At 35.2% G+C, this 17,123-nt stretch overlaps 1 protein-coding gene across 7 annotated transcripts in view; it reads left to right on the plus strand.

The window, feature by feature from the left end:
• Positions 1-17,123, plus strand: part of PIBF1 (progesterone immunomodulatory binding factor 1) — a 107,890-nt gene that overhangs the window by 45,351 nt on the left and 45,416 nt on the right. The gene's annotated exons all lie outside the window — the stretch shown is intronic.

Genomic DNA, 17,123 nt, shown 5'->3' on the forward strand with positions numbered 1-17,123 from the left:
AATAGGATGCAAAAATGGAATTGCTAAAAAAGGAAGTAGGTTTCAAAGTTGTAATTTTAGCTCTGGTGTGTGATGCTAGTCAAATTGAACTTGCATTACTGAGTTGTGGGGGGAAAATAATATTTGTGAAAAGTGCAAATACTTGCAAGTTGTTTCTTTGTTCTTATCATTTAACAGTTTAACAGTACAAACCTGTCAGGGCAAGTTTTTTCCTGTATTAGTGATGAAAAACAAAACCAAATTACACTGGTTGCTCTGTAATTTTTTTGCTTACATTTTAACTTTTTTGCTTACATTTTAACTTTTCTGTACACCTTATTTAGCACCTACCAGATTAAAATGTTACAGAAATGTTAAGTAATATTCCTTTTTTGTCTTTAAGAAATACATAGATTTTAGTCACATCTGTTTTCACTAATTACTAGTCATATGGATTATCTTTTTGTGTCCTGTTAAACAGAAAATATTTGATCTGTAAGAATGCCTTTTTACTCCACTCTGTGTTTAAGGAAGACAATAATATAAATTATGTTACAGTTCAAACTACATACTTAGCTTTCACTTGCCTGCCACACTTTTAAGATTTTATTTATGTGTTATAGCTCATATATGAAGTGAATAGACATGCTTAAGCATCACTTAAATAGTGAAATTCTGTCGTCATATTAGTAGGTGTTTTCCATAATGTTGACAGTTCAAACAGCTTTCATGCTTACTTGCATTGGCCTTCCTACTCCAGTTACCACCCTACAAAATAAATCCTTGTATATTCAAACTGATGCCAAGATGCCAGCAGTACAAACTATAATGCATGATTCATAATGCAAACTCCCAGAGCATTTACTCGTGTACAAGTACATTCCTAAGAAATGACAGTCAGATAACTTTATATACGTAAATGTGCAATCACTGAAAAGAGATTCTTTGTTGATCTTGCATGTGTGCACATTTCATACCAATTCAGTGATCTTAAATATGGTTAGAAAGTAGTCATTGTTTTGTTACTCCCATTTTAATGCTAAAATAGGAAATGAACCATTTAAAAACAATCTTCTAAACTGAATTTGTTTGAAAGATAGAACCATATTTTTCAAAATTAAAAATAAGTTTGTGTATCAGTTTGTGGAGGGAATATAATGAAGGAGAATCTCCTAAAATAAGGAAATAAGAAGGTTACTGAAATGTGATTGTTCCAAATGAAAGAAGAATAGGTTTTGCCAATACAACACTGATGCATATAAATAGTTTTCTAGGTCTTCACACGAATGTAAGTTATATCCCTACCAACTGAATTGTGCTCAAGCCCTCTTCCTTTTGCCATTTTTGTAGGTTTTTTTCAAATTACAGTTTCAGAAATTGCATGCTAATAATGATAATACTTTGAGAACTAATAATACTTATTGAAGTAACAATACTTTGAAAAAAAACTTGAAAAAAATTTATTTTTAAACACAGTCTATTTGACACACATATAAAATTTTGCTATTGAAACTCCATAGCGAAACTCTTGAACACAAAGAGTGAAAGAAACATATTTTAAATAGTACTGTAGAAAGGTTTCTTTTCTCTTCTTGAGTCACTTCAGTGTCAAATGGTCTCTCTTCTTCCTTTTTTCTTTTCTTAAACTTTATTTTTCTGTTTAGTATTCTTTTCAACAGTCACAAGCTGTGCATTTCTCTTTTTTTTGAAGCTGCATAAACTGATTTGAAGTGAGTGAGAAATTCAAAATGAGACCTGTAAATGCCACTAGAGCTGTAGAAATGGAAATTCATAGGAGAATAATACCAAAGCACTGATTATTGTTGCTTCTGTTGTTGCAATTTAAAGTATAAAGTCTTACCAAAATATTTGCAGTAGCAATAAACTTTTCTGTATTAAAGTGAATATGCAAGTTATAATTCTCCTTCTAGTGTATATTTTAATTACTTTCCTGTCCACAAAGTTTATGGTGCTGTTTGATGTCTCTGTAAGAGTACAAATACTTCAGTCTGCTGTTTATTTTATTAATCTTACTGCATTGCATGTATTTGATCATGATCTGAGAGATGCATTGAATTTCTTTAAACACATGCTTTAGATTCCTATAGATCCATAGTACAGTTGTTGAACATACCCTGCATTTCTAAAGAAGCAAAAAAAGATTGCTCACATTCGTATAAGAGCTTGCTTCCATGCCAAGAATGACAGATGCTGTTACAGCTGAGAAATGTAGTGTTTTAGGAAAACACTCAAACAGTAGTTATCTTAGGCCAAAGTAAAAAAAAATAATTTAAGATGCCTTAAACTAAACTGGAGTTAAAGGTACTTGCATTGTAGATGTTGGTTGTACAAACTGTCAAGGATTATGTTCCAATTCAGTAAATCTGCAATATCTGAATGAACAAAACAGTTTTTTTCTCAGCCTTTAATAATTTCTCACATGCCTAGTTGTTGTATTTCTCATTTTAAATAAATATATTTGCAAGAATTTTTTTTATTGTTTGAATCTTTATGTTGCAGAGTGTGTGTAAATGATAGCATACCAAGGAATGGTGAAGAGGGGAGTTGTCTGTGCGTAATCCAAACTTTTGTGGCCTGTATTTGACTTCACTGTGCCAAAGCAACATATTTGTCCTATTTTAATGTTGACATGATCAGTCAGAGTCTTTAAATTCATTCCATGTGCTACAGAGAATAATTCATGTGCGAGACCGGTTTTCATGTTTAGCAAGAATGTAAGATAATAGAGTAAATGGAAATTTGGAAAGTAACAGAGAAGTATTGATAAAACAGAAGTACCAAATTACATAGCATTCTATACAACGATGCCACAGTTTTAGAAACACAAGAGTGGTAATGGCACAGGTACAACAATGTAGCTCTTAGTGGTCTAAAATCCTGGCACACGCTACTGCACTTGTGTAGTGACAGTTTTGCTTCCTACAATGCTAAAAATGCGTATGACTTTACCTAAATCAGAAAAATAATTGTTCTGGATTTTTTTAAGCCCCTAAGAAGGACATAGAAGTAATAACTTCTGAATTCTGTCAAAGACATTAACTTCACAAACCTACAAGTAATTCTTTAATGTCCAGCAAGGAAACTTGGAAAAGATGCTTCTTGTCACCAATAAAAAAAACCAAAAACCTATAATAGGTGGGAAAGATATCTGCAGTTGTATAACATTTTATTCTTTCATTAATTTATAATGATGTGTGTCATGGTAAGTGGCAAATAACTAATATTCATTTGCTTTCAGAAAGACGTTATATTTTATATAAACAAGCAAGTTCTGTTGAGTTGTGTTACATTCTGTGGCTAGGGAACAGAAATTGATAAAAAGCATTTTCTTCTACATTGAAGAAGCAATTTTAAGCTAAATTTTCTGGATCTTCCCAGTGTTGGTGTTAGAGGCAGACTTGAATTAGCTTGATATTTTTTATTATTCTGAAAGGGAGAACGTCCCTTGAAAGTTCAAAGAAAATTGTTTAGAGAGTTTAAGCCACAGGCCACATCGGAATGATCTCTGGTTAGAATTTGGCATGTATCTGAAATACTGTTTCTCTCAAAGCAGGTATTTTTTACTCTTACCAACATACTTGAATTCAAACAAGAATTCAGGAAAGTCATTCACTTTGTGTGGATCCAAACAAGCTAATCTCTATGGTTAGTTTTGGCTATATCTAAGACTATATATAGAGTTTATTGTATTTTTGAATGAATCTGATCTAGCTTTATACTAGTCTCTACATACACTGTTATTAACTTCATCACAAACCTAAGTGAAGTCTAATTTATATTCTTCTTACCTTAAGTATTGAGTGGAGTCTTGGAAAATGCCCTTCATTGTTGAAAACCCAGACATCTGTTAGAAAATCTGCCATGGCCAATTGAATTTCAAATCTTAGCACTATTCATCTAGAAGTAACATCTTTTTATTGAAATACTAATTCCCTTAGGTATTTGTCTCCACATCTGAGCATTCATACACTTAAGTCTAATCACAGTTTCCCTTTATCAATATTCATGCATGTCACCTACAATCCACAGTCCTACATTATCATACTTAGTCTTTTTCAGCACAAAGCAGAGAATAGAGCACAAGGTCCAAAACTGTACTGTGTTTCTGCTTTATCTTCACTTCTCCAGGGTGTCACCTCCACTGGTAGCTTTCTCACTGATGGTAATTCTCAAATTTGACACTAATGTTTTTTGTTTACTCTGCTTTAAAGAAGAACATTTTATGCAAGGTCCAAAACATCGGCAAGAGAAGCTATTATTAAAAATTCCAGAAAGAATCTCATCTGAAAGAGCCTGTGAACTCCTTGACAAAAACAGGAAGCTTGGGTGGAGATCCTATTTTGAGTAAAAGTGTTTTCAATCTTAACTTCCTAAAACCTTCACTCCCATGACAGAGACCTTTTACTTCATCTAAGGACTTAATTCCAGTAATCTGCTGCTGTAAGGCTTAAGCTTCTCTCTGGAGGACAGTTTACACTTCTGTATCCCTGGAACTTAAGAATAAGTATTCTGTCCTCTGCCTGTAAGTTCAGAATCATTATATGAATAATGATGGGGTGACACTATTCTTGTATCATTAACTAAAAATAGGCAAAATGAGATCTGCTCACTTAGGAATAACTGATCAAATTGAATTGTTTAATCATCTGATAGGAGAGTTGAGTGAATTAGTAAACGGGATGGCTTGTTCCCAGCTAAAAGATTACTAAAGTGAAGAGTGATGATTTAAGACCTATTTTCAAAGTACTTGGAGATAACACAAGATTGGACACCAACAGGAAGTAAGTGTAAATCTCTTCAATTTCCAGTGAATCAGAGATGAATTTGAGAATGTTTTTTTTAACTTTCTAGCTGGGAAAGTTGCAGAGTGTTTTTTTATGTTGCTTTTGCCAAACAGAATCATCTGTACGGTAAATCTCCAGCATCCTGTAACAATGGGGATTCAGTAAATGGAAATATAACTAATAAGGTTCTTAGTAGTGTTCTCCCTGTCAGCAGTACTGCTGGATTGACAGTTATCCTATTCAGCACAGTCACTGGATAGTCTGATATGAGGAAGTATTTTTCAATGTGTGTGCATCTGGGTCAATCAGATTCTTGACTTACTTTATGGTTAGGTCACTGACCTTTTTGAGGTAATGTGGCTACTGCTTCATTACATATTGCAGTTTGAAATGTTTGGCCCTTTAACTCTTGTCAGGCAGTAAGAAGAATTCTTTTCCATTTATTCCTCTGCAGGGAAATTCTGCTCTGCTTTTATAGCTGATGTGCTTTCATTTGATATTAATAGACTTCAAACCTTTAAATACTTTTTTAGCATGTGGCAGAGTGATCCTAGGGAACCTCAGTGCCACAAGAGCTTTTTCATGGTGTGAAAAATCTCTAATACTTGTAATGTAGTAGAGCCTGTGTCACTGTGATGGTTCCCAGCACAAGTTCACCCCTGAGATTGTGCTGCAAATCACAACCTTCAACTCATTAAACCCTTATGCTTTATATTGCTTTCAGGATGGTAATTCTGCAATTTCTATTGAAGATTCCTAACCCATACTCATGGTGTTTTTGTGGGGAGTACATCTTGGAGTAACTAACACTCTGGATGTCCTGAAGCAATTTACCTGTAACTGTTCTTTAAAGTACGATTTCTATATGCACATTTGCAGTGTACACTGTTTATTGCTTGCCTTTGAATGTCTGTTTATGGTTACCAGGAATTCTGAGATTGGAAAGATGTGAAAATACGAGCCAAACTCCACCCCATTTATATAACAGCAGTCAAAGTACCAGACTGTGTATCCCATCAGTATTGCTAAGACAAACATGCTTTAGTGTCATGTACCTATAAACACTGCATCTCCAAGAACAGCTGAGAGTGTGCAGAGTTTCTTGTTTTCTGAAAGACTGACTCTATTCTGAATTAAGGCAAATTGAGGTATTACCTTATTAAGGGGTTTCAGATTAAGCCTAAAGTCTGGTTCTAACCTGGTTCAGACTCTAACAGCAGAAGAATGGAATGTTAAGAATGGAGCTCAGAGTGGAATAGAGTTTAAATTACTTTGGAAAAATATTAAACACATTTTCCTACTGAAACCTTATTGTAGAAAAAGAATTGCTCATCACACAAAATAAGGTTAACTGAAGTGCAGTGGTAACTAGACTGCTTTTCAGTCATGACTAAAATATATTCATACAGAACTGGTAAATAGCATGGCCAGACTGAAGTGCAACAGTTCATTCTTCCAATTTTAAAGGGAAATTAACTTTTTCTATGAGTATTTAGGTCCCCATTCCATGGAAGTCTTGTAAACCATAAGAATACAAAGGATTGAAGCCGTTTTTTAACATAATGTTCAGTGAATGGGTTCCTTTGTTGAAGGAGTTAATATTAACAATATGAGATGTCAGAAGAAACTTTCCATTTGCTCTTCAGTGGGTACAAGAATTGCATCTGCAGTTGCTTCCTTAGTTGCATAATAGAGCCGCATTCTAGGGCTCCTAGAAAGAATGGATAATGACAGGGATGGAATGTTACAAACAGTGGATACACAGAGTAGTAGTTTTCTCTTTCTTCCACAAGAAAAAGATGCCTACTTTGATATGCTGCTCATTTGGGACAGGGAATTTTCAGAGATCAGGAGTGTCTTGTCCACAAGTCCCATTAGGGGAAAAGACCCAAAAGAACAAACATTTGTTTCCAAGTCCTCTAGAAGGAGAAGGAAAATTATACTTCTTAGGTGGTGTTGCAGGGATTATGATAGTTCAGCTAAAGAAGGAGTTGTTGAAATGGTGAGAGAGAACAGAGCAAATGGGAGGAAAAGAGAAAAATTAAGACAAAGATATGTAGGAAGAAAGAAGAAAGCTGGACATAATTAGAGGAAGCAGAGAAACAGAAAATTTAATTACTCTGAGAATGATATGCACTAAAATAAATGAATTTCAGTGCTTCTTGGTGCCTCAGGAGAAAAGTGATGGTTCTGTCACATCTAAGACTCTTCTTAGAATGTATGCAGGAAACTTGTATTGCAAAGCCTTTTAGTATCCCAATAATTAATGAATCCTGACTTCCTTTTCTTCCTTTCAAACCTGTATTTTGTTTTCTTTATTTTCAACTGCTTTTCACAATACTGCTCTTCTCAAATTAATAATTTAGGTTGTAAAGGCAAAGTTGTGTCTATAAAAATTTTGTTAAACTTGTCAGATGACTGATAAAATGCAGAAAAGTATGTTGTGAAAGCAGATATGCTCAAGAATGGAGACAGCTTGGAGTTAACTGATTATTTTTCACAATAGTTAACTGCATTTTTAAAGTATTTTCATTTTTCACATGCCTCAGCAGGTAATATAGGATAATTTGATAACTGAAGAATTTATTGGGATAGGCTGCTTTATAGAAAGCTTAGATTCACTTGACCTTTTTCTTGTTTGCAGATGAAGAGAAATGAGATTGTTTCATTAGTGTCATAAGCAGCTTGGTGATGTATCTGCTCAGGAATAATTTATGACTCCAAGCTTTTATAAGCATGGATAAGGTGACTGTAGCTTGTTCATTTTGTTTTGGGCTGTGAAAGTATCTTCCATATTCTCTTGTGCTGTTGATACCATTTCCTGTGTGTTTATTGCTCTTTAAAAGATTCTCTGTTTGATTTGAAAGACTTGTACAGTTCAGGAAAATAATTTTTAGAACCAGTATATGTTTCATTTCTGGATAATGACACACAGAGATAGCTACACTTTAGGACTTGTAATAAACCAGCTAGTATACAACACGTTATTATTTGATAGTTGTCTCTAGAGCTGAAATGCAGTTGTTGAGTTTTTTTGGTTTTTAAGTCATGTTTATGAAGAGAGGTCTTCTCACTGTCTGCTTTGTTTTCCTGTTAATGGTAATGTGGTTCCAGTTACTGTCACTGCTTAGGAAAGGACGTTTTACATATCTTAGATTTGAAAGAAGACAGATCCACTTGTGCTCCCCTACCCATTGCTTGTCTGTCAGTCATTTTAGTGTTCTTTGATGACCATCTCTGCTGTTGCCGTTACCGTGTCTTTCCATCCTTTGCTCTTCTAATAAAAGTTCCCCTGAGCTGCCCAGTTGCACTGAAGCATGCCTGATGGCCTGCAGGCAGCTTAATGGAAGTTCCTTTAAGTTCTGAAAAACAGATGGAAAGCCACGTATTTTTCTAGTATCATACTTAGTTTAAAACAACTGCTGGAAGTACATTTATAGCAGTCTTTGGTATGTGAATTTTGACATATTAATAGTTTTTATGTAGCATTCAATTGCTAATAAGGAAATGCAGATTATCTTCTGTGGGATCATCCTTCTTGTCTTTGAAGGGAACAAATGGTTTTTGTAAACAGCAAGCTCAGTATTAGCCAGCAGTGTACACTTACAAAATCCTGGGCTGTATTATCAGGAGAATAGTCAAGACACCAAGAAATGTCCCGTTTTGGAACATTCAATACAAGCAGCATAATGATGAACTGGAGTGAATGTAGATAGAGAAGAGCTGCCAGAATGGTCAGGGCTGGAGCACTTGCCCCAGGAGGAGGGGCTGGTGGGTGGCAGGGGGGTTGTTCAACCTGGCCTCTGGGGCTCCTAACAGTAGTATCCCCAATGCCTATGGACAGGTCACTGGGAGGATGAAGCCAGGCCCTTCATGGAAGGGAGAGCAGAGAGTGTCAGTTGAAACTGAAGATTCTGACTTGTTATAAAGAAAATCTTTTTCACTACAAGCATTACATGACCAGTCTCCATCCTTGAGCTTTCAAGACCCAAGTGGCTAAAGCTTTGAGAAATCTGGTCTGATTTCATAGGGGACCTGGCTCTGAGCAGGATGCTGGACTAGATACCCCCTGAAATTCCATCCAACCTCAATTATTTAATAATTGGTTTGCATGTGTATCATTGAGATTTTATTTTTAAGGCATAATTTGACTGGAGAATAAATGGAATACTATGCAGCAATGTGCTGGCCTCTCATAAGTCATTACAAACACCAAGAGTATCCATTACATTAATTATTAGGGGAAAAGGTAGTTTGCTGTCCCTCATTGCAAACTGTAGCACTTTTAGGAACATGTCCTTGAAAGATAACAAGGTATGCCTGTACCTTGAACTCTGCTTATCAGGAAATCAAACCTATTATGTGTGATATAAAGGACATACCAGTCATTTGCTAAATTATGGCAGTTTGAACCCTAACCTGACCTATTCTGCCAGACTCTCAGTGGGTAAATGGAGGGGGAGTAAGCAGTCTCTGGTAGCACAGCAGTTAGCAGCTTTGTCTGATGGTCTCCCAGTTAGCCCTATCTCAAAAGATTTGTCCCTATCTTCTCATTTCTCTCCCTGTCCTTTTCCAGAAAGCTTCAGTGATAACCTTCCTTTTCTTATTTTTTCTTTGCTGGTCATCTATTTTTTTATCACCATAGAAAACAGAATTTTAGATTTTATATTATTGATTTCATAAAAGTTACATTTACGGAATTAAGAACTTAAATATTTGTATGTTTTATTTCTGACCATTTTAAGAAGGCATATGGCATTCCAAACATTTTTCTTCTTGTAGTTGTCTGTAGTTGTAATGCCCTTTAGATTTTGTTAAGAAGAGAGAGACATTTGGTTACTCCTCTTGTCATTTATGTAACTGCTGTTCTGTCAATCATTTCACATTGACTTTTTCCCTCTTTGCATTATTTGAATTAAGAACCATACAGTAGTTATCTTTTGTTAAGTATGTATTTGCATCTAAAAGCATCTTAATTAATTTTCTGTTAAATCAGAGGAACAGGAGCATATACATCCACAAACAAGGAATGCTATTTAGGCTAGGAAGTAATAATCGCTCTGCAGAATCACAAGAAATACCTGAAAATATTGATATTGATTTAACTGAATATTTGATTTAATATAACCTCCCTGACTATTGGGAGGGGAGAGTTTTAAGAGACAAATTTTTGTATGTTTTATCCAAGAGGAAAAAACAGTTCAAACAACAATTTCAGAGTCTTTGTGTAACTGTTGACTCCAATCTCTTTATTTGCTTCAGCACTGAAAAACAATGTTTGTAATGTTTGTAGTGCAATAGTGGTAATGTAATGAAAAATTTCTATAGCTTCCAAGATCAGATCTGTTTATGAATGTTTCATCTGCTACAATAGCAATTTATTACAATTATTTCCAGAAACACAAGTACTATTACTATTAGAGAATATTTTAATAAAGTAGTAATATCTCTGAAAAAGCTACTACTTGGTTTAAGGAGGTAAACTGTGGAATTGTTATCAAAATTGTACAGTACCTTGAAAAAATTATTAATGAACAGCAGAAAAAATTATCAAGCCAGAAAATTCTAAGTATATGCTACAAATTTGAATCTTAGTATAAAAAGTTGATGCTTTCATTTTTTAGTGTTTAATATCAGGGAAGTTGCTGGCTTTTCTTCATTCAGATCTGTTTTATATTTCTCATGTCAAAACCTCTCACAGTTACAATTCCAATTAATTATTTTGTCATTAATCAATATACGTAATTGGGGGATAAGTCTCTGTACTATTCCTTGCCTTTTTGTTGATTTTGTACAAAATTCAGCTTTGTTAGCATGGTATTTTTTGCAAAGAATGAAGTAAACCATGAAATGAAAATATTAGTTTACCAAGTTAATAGCTTGGGATGCCATGGGAAGTCAAATAGAGAAAAGTATACACAGAAAATATGACTAAAGATTTAATGAGGTTTTAATAAATGTACTTTGGGTTCTTTGCTGTTGGATTAAAATATGTACAATAGACAAAACCATATTGCATTGCAGGGATCCTTTTCAGTCTGTCACTTCAAAGTGTTTTGGTTTTTTTTTTTTAAATGAAGTATTTATTTGTTTGAGCAAAGATGTTGATTAGGCAATGAGAAATTTAATCATGCTTATTCTTCTGCTCATCCAGATGTATGATCCACCTCAGTTTAGCATGTTTCTCATACTCCCAAGATTGGCAGCTTTTGTCACTTTATGTGCTAGTGCACATAGATGCAAAAGATAACTTTGTGCATTGTATTGAGGCTGTGCCAGAAACAATAGAACTGTTCGGCTTCTTCTGACTTATTTTGGCTTGAGGTACTGATGTCTGCACCCTTTATCTTGGCTATGTTTCCCTTTTAGACTGTTGTCCTGGATTTAGGAGACTTTAATGAAGCTATTTCCATTGGTTTCTCTTCACTAGGCTTCAGAGAACTCATTTCATAGCCTTCCTGTTTGAAAAAGAGGAATCTTTAATCTTTCTTTGGGCTTATTTTGAAGCTTCATTCATGGGATCTTGTGAGGTGGTAATTCCCATTTTTGGATTCACAAACTAGGTATCTCTGCGCCTACATCTCCTGAAATACCTGATCTGGTAGGTATTCTCGGACCAGCCATGTGTTTCATGCTTCTATATTTTTTATAGATTTAGAAAAATTTATCATCACCAGAAACATAAATGAGAACACAAGGTTATACATCTTGACTAATTTGTATAGGCAAAGAGAAAAGCAACTACCATTAGACTCCTAAAAATTACCGAGGTGACTGTTCTCCTATTTATGTATCTAAAAAACAGGTATTGAGGAGGAAATGGTGAAATTATATCACATCCTTTATTATATGCTTACTTGTTTCTTCAGGTCCTTTCTTTTTGTTAAGGATGCTGTCACATCCTTAACAAATGTCTGTATACTGGTAAAGTTCAGTTAGGTTATATGAACATCTTTTGTGTTTATTTCATTGAAACAAATAACAAAAGAGTCAATAAATATATTGATTACTTAAACTAAGCAATAACAGCGTAGGTAAGTGAGCAAACTAAGCATGCATCGGCCGCACTGAGCTATTGCAGAGTAGCAATCATACCCTGCTTCATTTTCTGTAAAAAGGCATTACAGGAGTTGCTTTTCTTATTTTACAGTTTCCCTAATAAAGAGTGCACTTTCAGTAAGTGAAAGGCTAGACTTGATGCCCATCAGAGCTCCAGGATTGAGAGAAAACTCCCTAGTGAAGTTTTATTAGGAAATTCCCGTGACTGAAGTATGACTCCCAAGCACAGGCTTGGCAGTAGCAGTCTCTACCCAGTAGTCTTGAAGCAATGTCTTGGTGCAGGAGAGAATCTTAATGTTTCACAGAGTCAAATAAAAGGAAGCACAATTGCATAGTCCAGAGACAAAGAAAAAAAGATGGTTTTCTGTCCCTGTCAGTCAGCAGGATTCAGCAGATACATTTAAGGCAGTCATAACTTTCGTATTGTTCATTCTTGTAGTCTAGTGTACACTGGGCATTAGTCTAGTTAGGGTGGAAAGAGTACACGGGTCCCACATTTTGAAGAACTCTTATTTATTGCATAAATGATTTTGGGTTTAGGTGTCCAGAAGCTGCAAGGAGTGTAAACCAACTGTTTTATCTTGCTGAATATGGATGTTTGGAACTAGCAGTTCCTATAAACTGCCAAATAGTATGTGGAAGTTTTTTTGACAGAATGAGGATCAGAGGCCAATACGAAATAAATGCTTAGAATGCTGCAAAATACAAAAATCTGCTTTGAAGCAAGCAGCTTTAAACAAAGCTTCTAAGCTTTCTCTCTCAGATTTTACTGAACCACGTGCAAAAGTACTGTATGTTTAATTACTTGATACGAAGCAAATGTAACATCTGGTAAGAACTTGAATGTTAAATCAAGTTTACCCTTTAGTGTCTAAGCTATACGTTTCTGGATTTTTGGTTTTTAGTTACAACCTGAACCAGGAATATTGGGCTAAAAAAAAATCTCAGCATGTTGTTTGGGAAGAACAAATTTTAAGTGCAAATTATTTCAACCAATTTTTCATTGCTTAAACAATTTGTAGATGACATGCTTCATCTTCTGTTTAATCATTATACAGAGAGCTTTTTTGTTGTTGTTATTGGAGGTATTTAAATTTGTTGTTATGAAGTGCATTGTTATTTTTGACCACATTAGAAATCATTTAATATATTTGATAGACATGAATGAAGTAATAAATTCTTAAAAAAACTGAAAATGCCTATAAAGTTGGTGTAGAAACTTCATAAAATACGTATTTTGAAATGAATGACAGATTTCTTACCCATTTTCTAGTACACATTAAAACAGACTTCCATTTTGTGAAACTGGCCAGATACATGACTAATCAGACTTAATCTGAGTGCTGCAAGAGCTGGGAGATGAAAGCATTTGAAAACTAAGGATCTGAGTTCCTACATTTTTAGTTATTTAGTGAGTAGCACTAAATTTCCTGGGAAATTCTTGATTGCTCAGAAATAAGCCAACCAGTTTTTAGAACAAAGGATCAAAAAGAGAACCAGTGGAAACAGTACTCATGAGTACCCATGTTTGAACTGGAGTCTGGCAGTTTGCTGCATATATGGACAGGGTTTGTGCAGTCTGTGACATGACTGAATTTAGTTGAGGCCTATCTAGACCACTGTTACTCCTTCTGTGACTCCAGCTGGCAAAAAGGAGAGTAAGGAAAATTCAGTTGTGTACTTTTATGCTTAGCTTGGGGCTCTTTGGAAGTCAGGAAGCCTTAACAGGCAGACTCACTTGCAGAAGGTGAGGAAGTTAAACTGGGATTTAGCCTCAAATTGCAAGAGGTTTGGGTAGGATTTGAGGAAGGATGCCAAACTATGAGGGTGATAGAGGAGTAAAGAGAAATCCAGAATTTGGAGAGTAGGGCTTTAAGACTGGAATGGAAGCTGAATAGGCTATGAACATAGGTGAGAAGAAAAACATGCCCTGGGAATAAAGAATGAAAATAGAATTGGAATTCAAGAGATGTCTGAGCTGGTGCTGGGACAGAGAGGGAGAAGGGCAGGAACATTAGAGGACATGTTGGGGCTGGAAGTGGGAGGTTTGGAAGAGGACAGGTTGGGGAGGGAACGTCTGTAGCATTTAGGTTTCTTTGCAAATTTGGCACTGAACCAAAGCACAGACATTTTTACAAATATGAGAGTATATTCTAATTGCTTTAAAGATCATAGATCTAGAACTGACCCAACTGTGGACTCAGTATGATTTCACAATTTACAGGGGGTTTTTTCCATTTTTAAACTTGAAAATAATTTCTAAAATATATCCCACAAAGCTTTAGGTCAGTATAATAAGGTTTACAAAATTAGAAAGTGTTTGCATTTTGTATAATTTTCGTAGGACTTTCTTTGGAAGATACATTATTTACTTGCTTGGCATTCTTTCTTACTAACAAGTTTAATACTATGATTTGCCTCTTCTTGAAAGGTTAATTTTACAAATTTATCGTCTTCTAATATACTTCATTGTTCAATTACCTTTTTAAGGAATACTGCTGTACATCTCAGGTTTTGTAGATGGGCAGTTTATAGTTCCTCTATTCAAAAAAACAGTTGGTTGCTGTATTTTCTTCAGTATCCAGTCTACATGATTTTACCATTAAATCTTTCCGTTTCCTCTCGTATGCATATTTTGACAAGTTGTTATATCATTATCTGCTACTTGAAAAACAAGCTCCTCTGATTGAAAAATCTTTCAAACCTTACAAAAGAGAGTTAAAGTCCATCTCTGAGTATTCCCTCTTCTCCTTTACTCTATAAATAATTCTTTTGATAACCATCATGTCACTGCTTTAGCAAACTTCAGGCATTATTGACTGGTCAGCCTAATGCCACAGAGACATAAAGGAATTGAGACCTCATTGCAGATGATTCTTACATGTGGAATTTTTTCATTGGCTCAATCTGTAATTTCACTTTCATTCCCAACCCTCATTCTTCTGTGAGACTAAAAACTCTACTCTTTCATTATATCAAGTTTGCTAAAATTTCTCGATGGAGAAAAATCCTGCAGACCCACATTCCACTGTTCGTTTTTTTTTCCATAGCAGTAGTATTAAGGTGTAGGGTGGTTTTGTTTTCTTTTGTTTTCCCTTAGAGACCATCTAGGCAGATGAAAGAATGTATTTCAGCACATTGTGTTACATGACTCTGTACACACATGCACACACACTTGTGCTGAAATAGTAGCCAAGAAAGCAGAGATACTATCTGGCCAAGTAAAAGCAAATATGACAAAGAAGCTGAATGGTGCTATGGTGGAGGAGTTACTAGTGTGATCAACAGCGTAGTAAGGTTAAAAGAAAATTGACCCCTCATAACCTTGCCAGTGCAAAACAGATCACACTCATGTAAGCTGCTTCAAATTTCCAAAACAAAATGAAGAATGCTCTGGAAGCACCCAGTTGATTGAGTAGAATCATCAGAGAACTATAGACTCTGTAAGCTCAGTACAGATCATTGAAGCTCAGAGTGGTTGAAGGTCTGAGGATGTGCACAGAAAGGCACTGCCATTTGTTTGTGTTGAGGCAGAAGGTGCAAATTTGTTGTTGAGAGTCATTATTAATTTAGTAATTTAATTAAATGTGTGTGTTTCATCGCATTGCTGGCTGAATGACAAGTACCTTCAGGAAGACAACTCATTTTGGAACAAAGCATTTTTCCCATGTTTGTAGACAATGTGTATACCAGAACAGATTTAGAGTCATGTCTGCAGCCAACCATGTGCAAAGTGTGGAGAATTCAAAAGTGCTGAAATTTTTTTTGTGTGGTAAAATGAAAACAGGAACATACAGTCAGGAAACAGTGATGAAATACTTTAAGTATCAGCACTTGAAAAGCATCCCTAGGCAAAAATGACTGGAGTAGTCAATAGGTAACTGACATTTAGCAGCTTGAGTGCAGTAACTCTGTTTGATAAAAAATGTCATACTATTAAAAAAAGAAAATTGTTTTTAAAAGAAAAATTTTCATGAGCTTGGTAAGCAGAACTTCCAATCTCTGCTCATGCGGCCAGTGAGGAAACTATCTTATTCATGCATTGGACTATTTACACAAACATGGATGTCTACAGTGATTATCAGGGGCATCATAATGACACCTGTTTGTTCTGTTCAAATTAATTCCAGTGAAAATGCTTCCTCTTTGAGCTTTAGAAACATTCCTACATCTGAAATCCTCAGGGAAAATATTTGAAGTAATCCCCTTGTTTTTGTTAAACACTCTCCATCCTACCTAAAGATTAGGTGCTAAATAGGGTGGAGTTGTGTTGCAACTGTTATTTGACAGATGACAGCTGACACGACAGCCATGCTGGGTTAGAGTAAAGGTTCATCTGGCAATCCTACAGTTTGTTGTGATGTGGCTTCAGTGTGAGAAGTACCATCGTGCATGTAATGGTTCTCAAGGACTTCTCTGCTGCAAGTTGTTCAGTATTCTCTCAAATAAGTGTTAATTTTTAGCATCCACAGCATCTTATGGTGAGGAATTCCACAGCTTTCGCATATGAAGAGCAATTTATATTTGTTCTCACTCTGCAGCATAAGATGACTTCTCATTCATCTATTGGAAAATACAGTTGATTACTATCTTCATTCTCCATGCAGTTCATGATGTGACAGGCCCCTTATTTCTTCCTTTTCCTTAAACCATCTCTTTTCCAGGCTGTAGAGTCCTAGCTTGCTTAAGTGATTTGTTCCACACAGTGCAATTGTGTAACTGTGTGATGTTGCTGGATGTCAAAGGTAATCCTTCCTACCCTTCTCTGATGCTCCGAGACTTCTGTTCTTTGTGAGGTGAGGTACTAGAATGGTTGTCAGCATTCAGTAATGCAGTCAACAACATGGAATTGCTAAGTGGCACAGTGAGTTCTGTATTATTTATTTCTTTCACAGTAATTTCCAAGATGTTTGTTTTGACCATTATTTAAAACTGAACCAAAGTTTTAATGGTTTTATCAAGTATAATAAATTCCAAGATCTCACTTATGAATTAAAACAGTCAGCTAGGGGTTTATCATTTTATGTATATGCTCAGGAGCATTTCTAAAACCTGTGATTTACTTTGCATATATCTCTTTTGAATTTTTTCGTATGTTACTTAATGCTAAGATCCATTTGATTTTCTCCTGTTCTTCACATCACCTGAATTTTCAACTATCTAATAATATAGTATTCCATCAGCAAACTTGTTTATGCCTCATTTTTGAGATCGCCTATTAAGTAGAATCAATGAAAAAAATAGATGGAGTCCACTTCCAAGTGGAATATTATTTGTCAC

This window comes from Corvus hawaiiensis, chromosome 2, assembly GCF_020740725.1.
Source record: "Corvus hawaiiensis isolate bCorHaw1 chromosome 2, bCorHaw1.pri.cur, whole genome shotgun sequence".
NCBI lineage: Eukaryota > Metazoa > Chordata > Aves > Passeriformes > Corvidae > Corvus > Corvus hawaiiensis.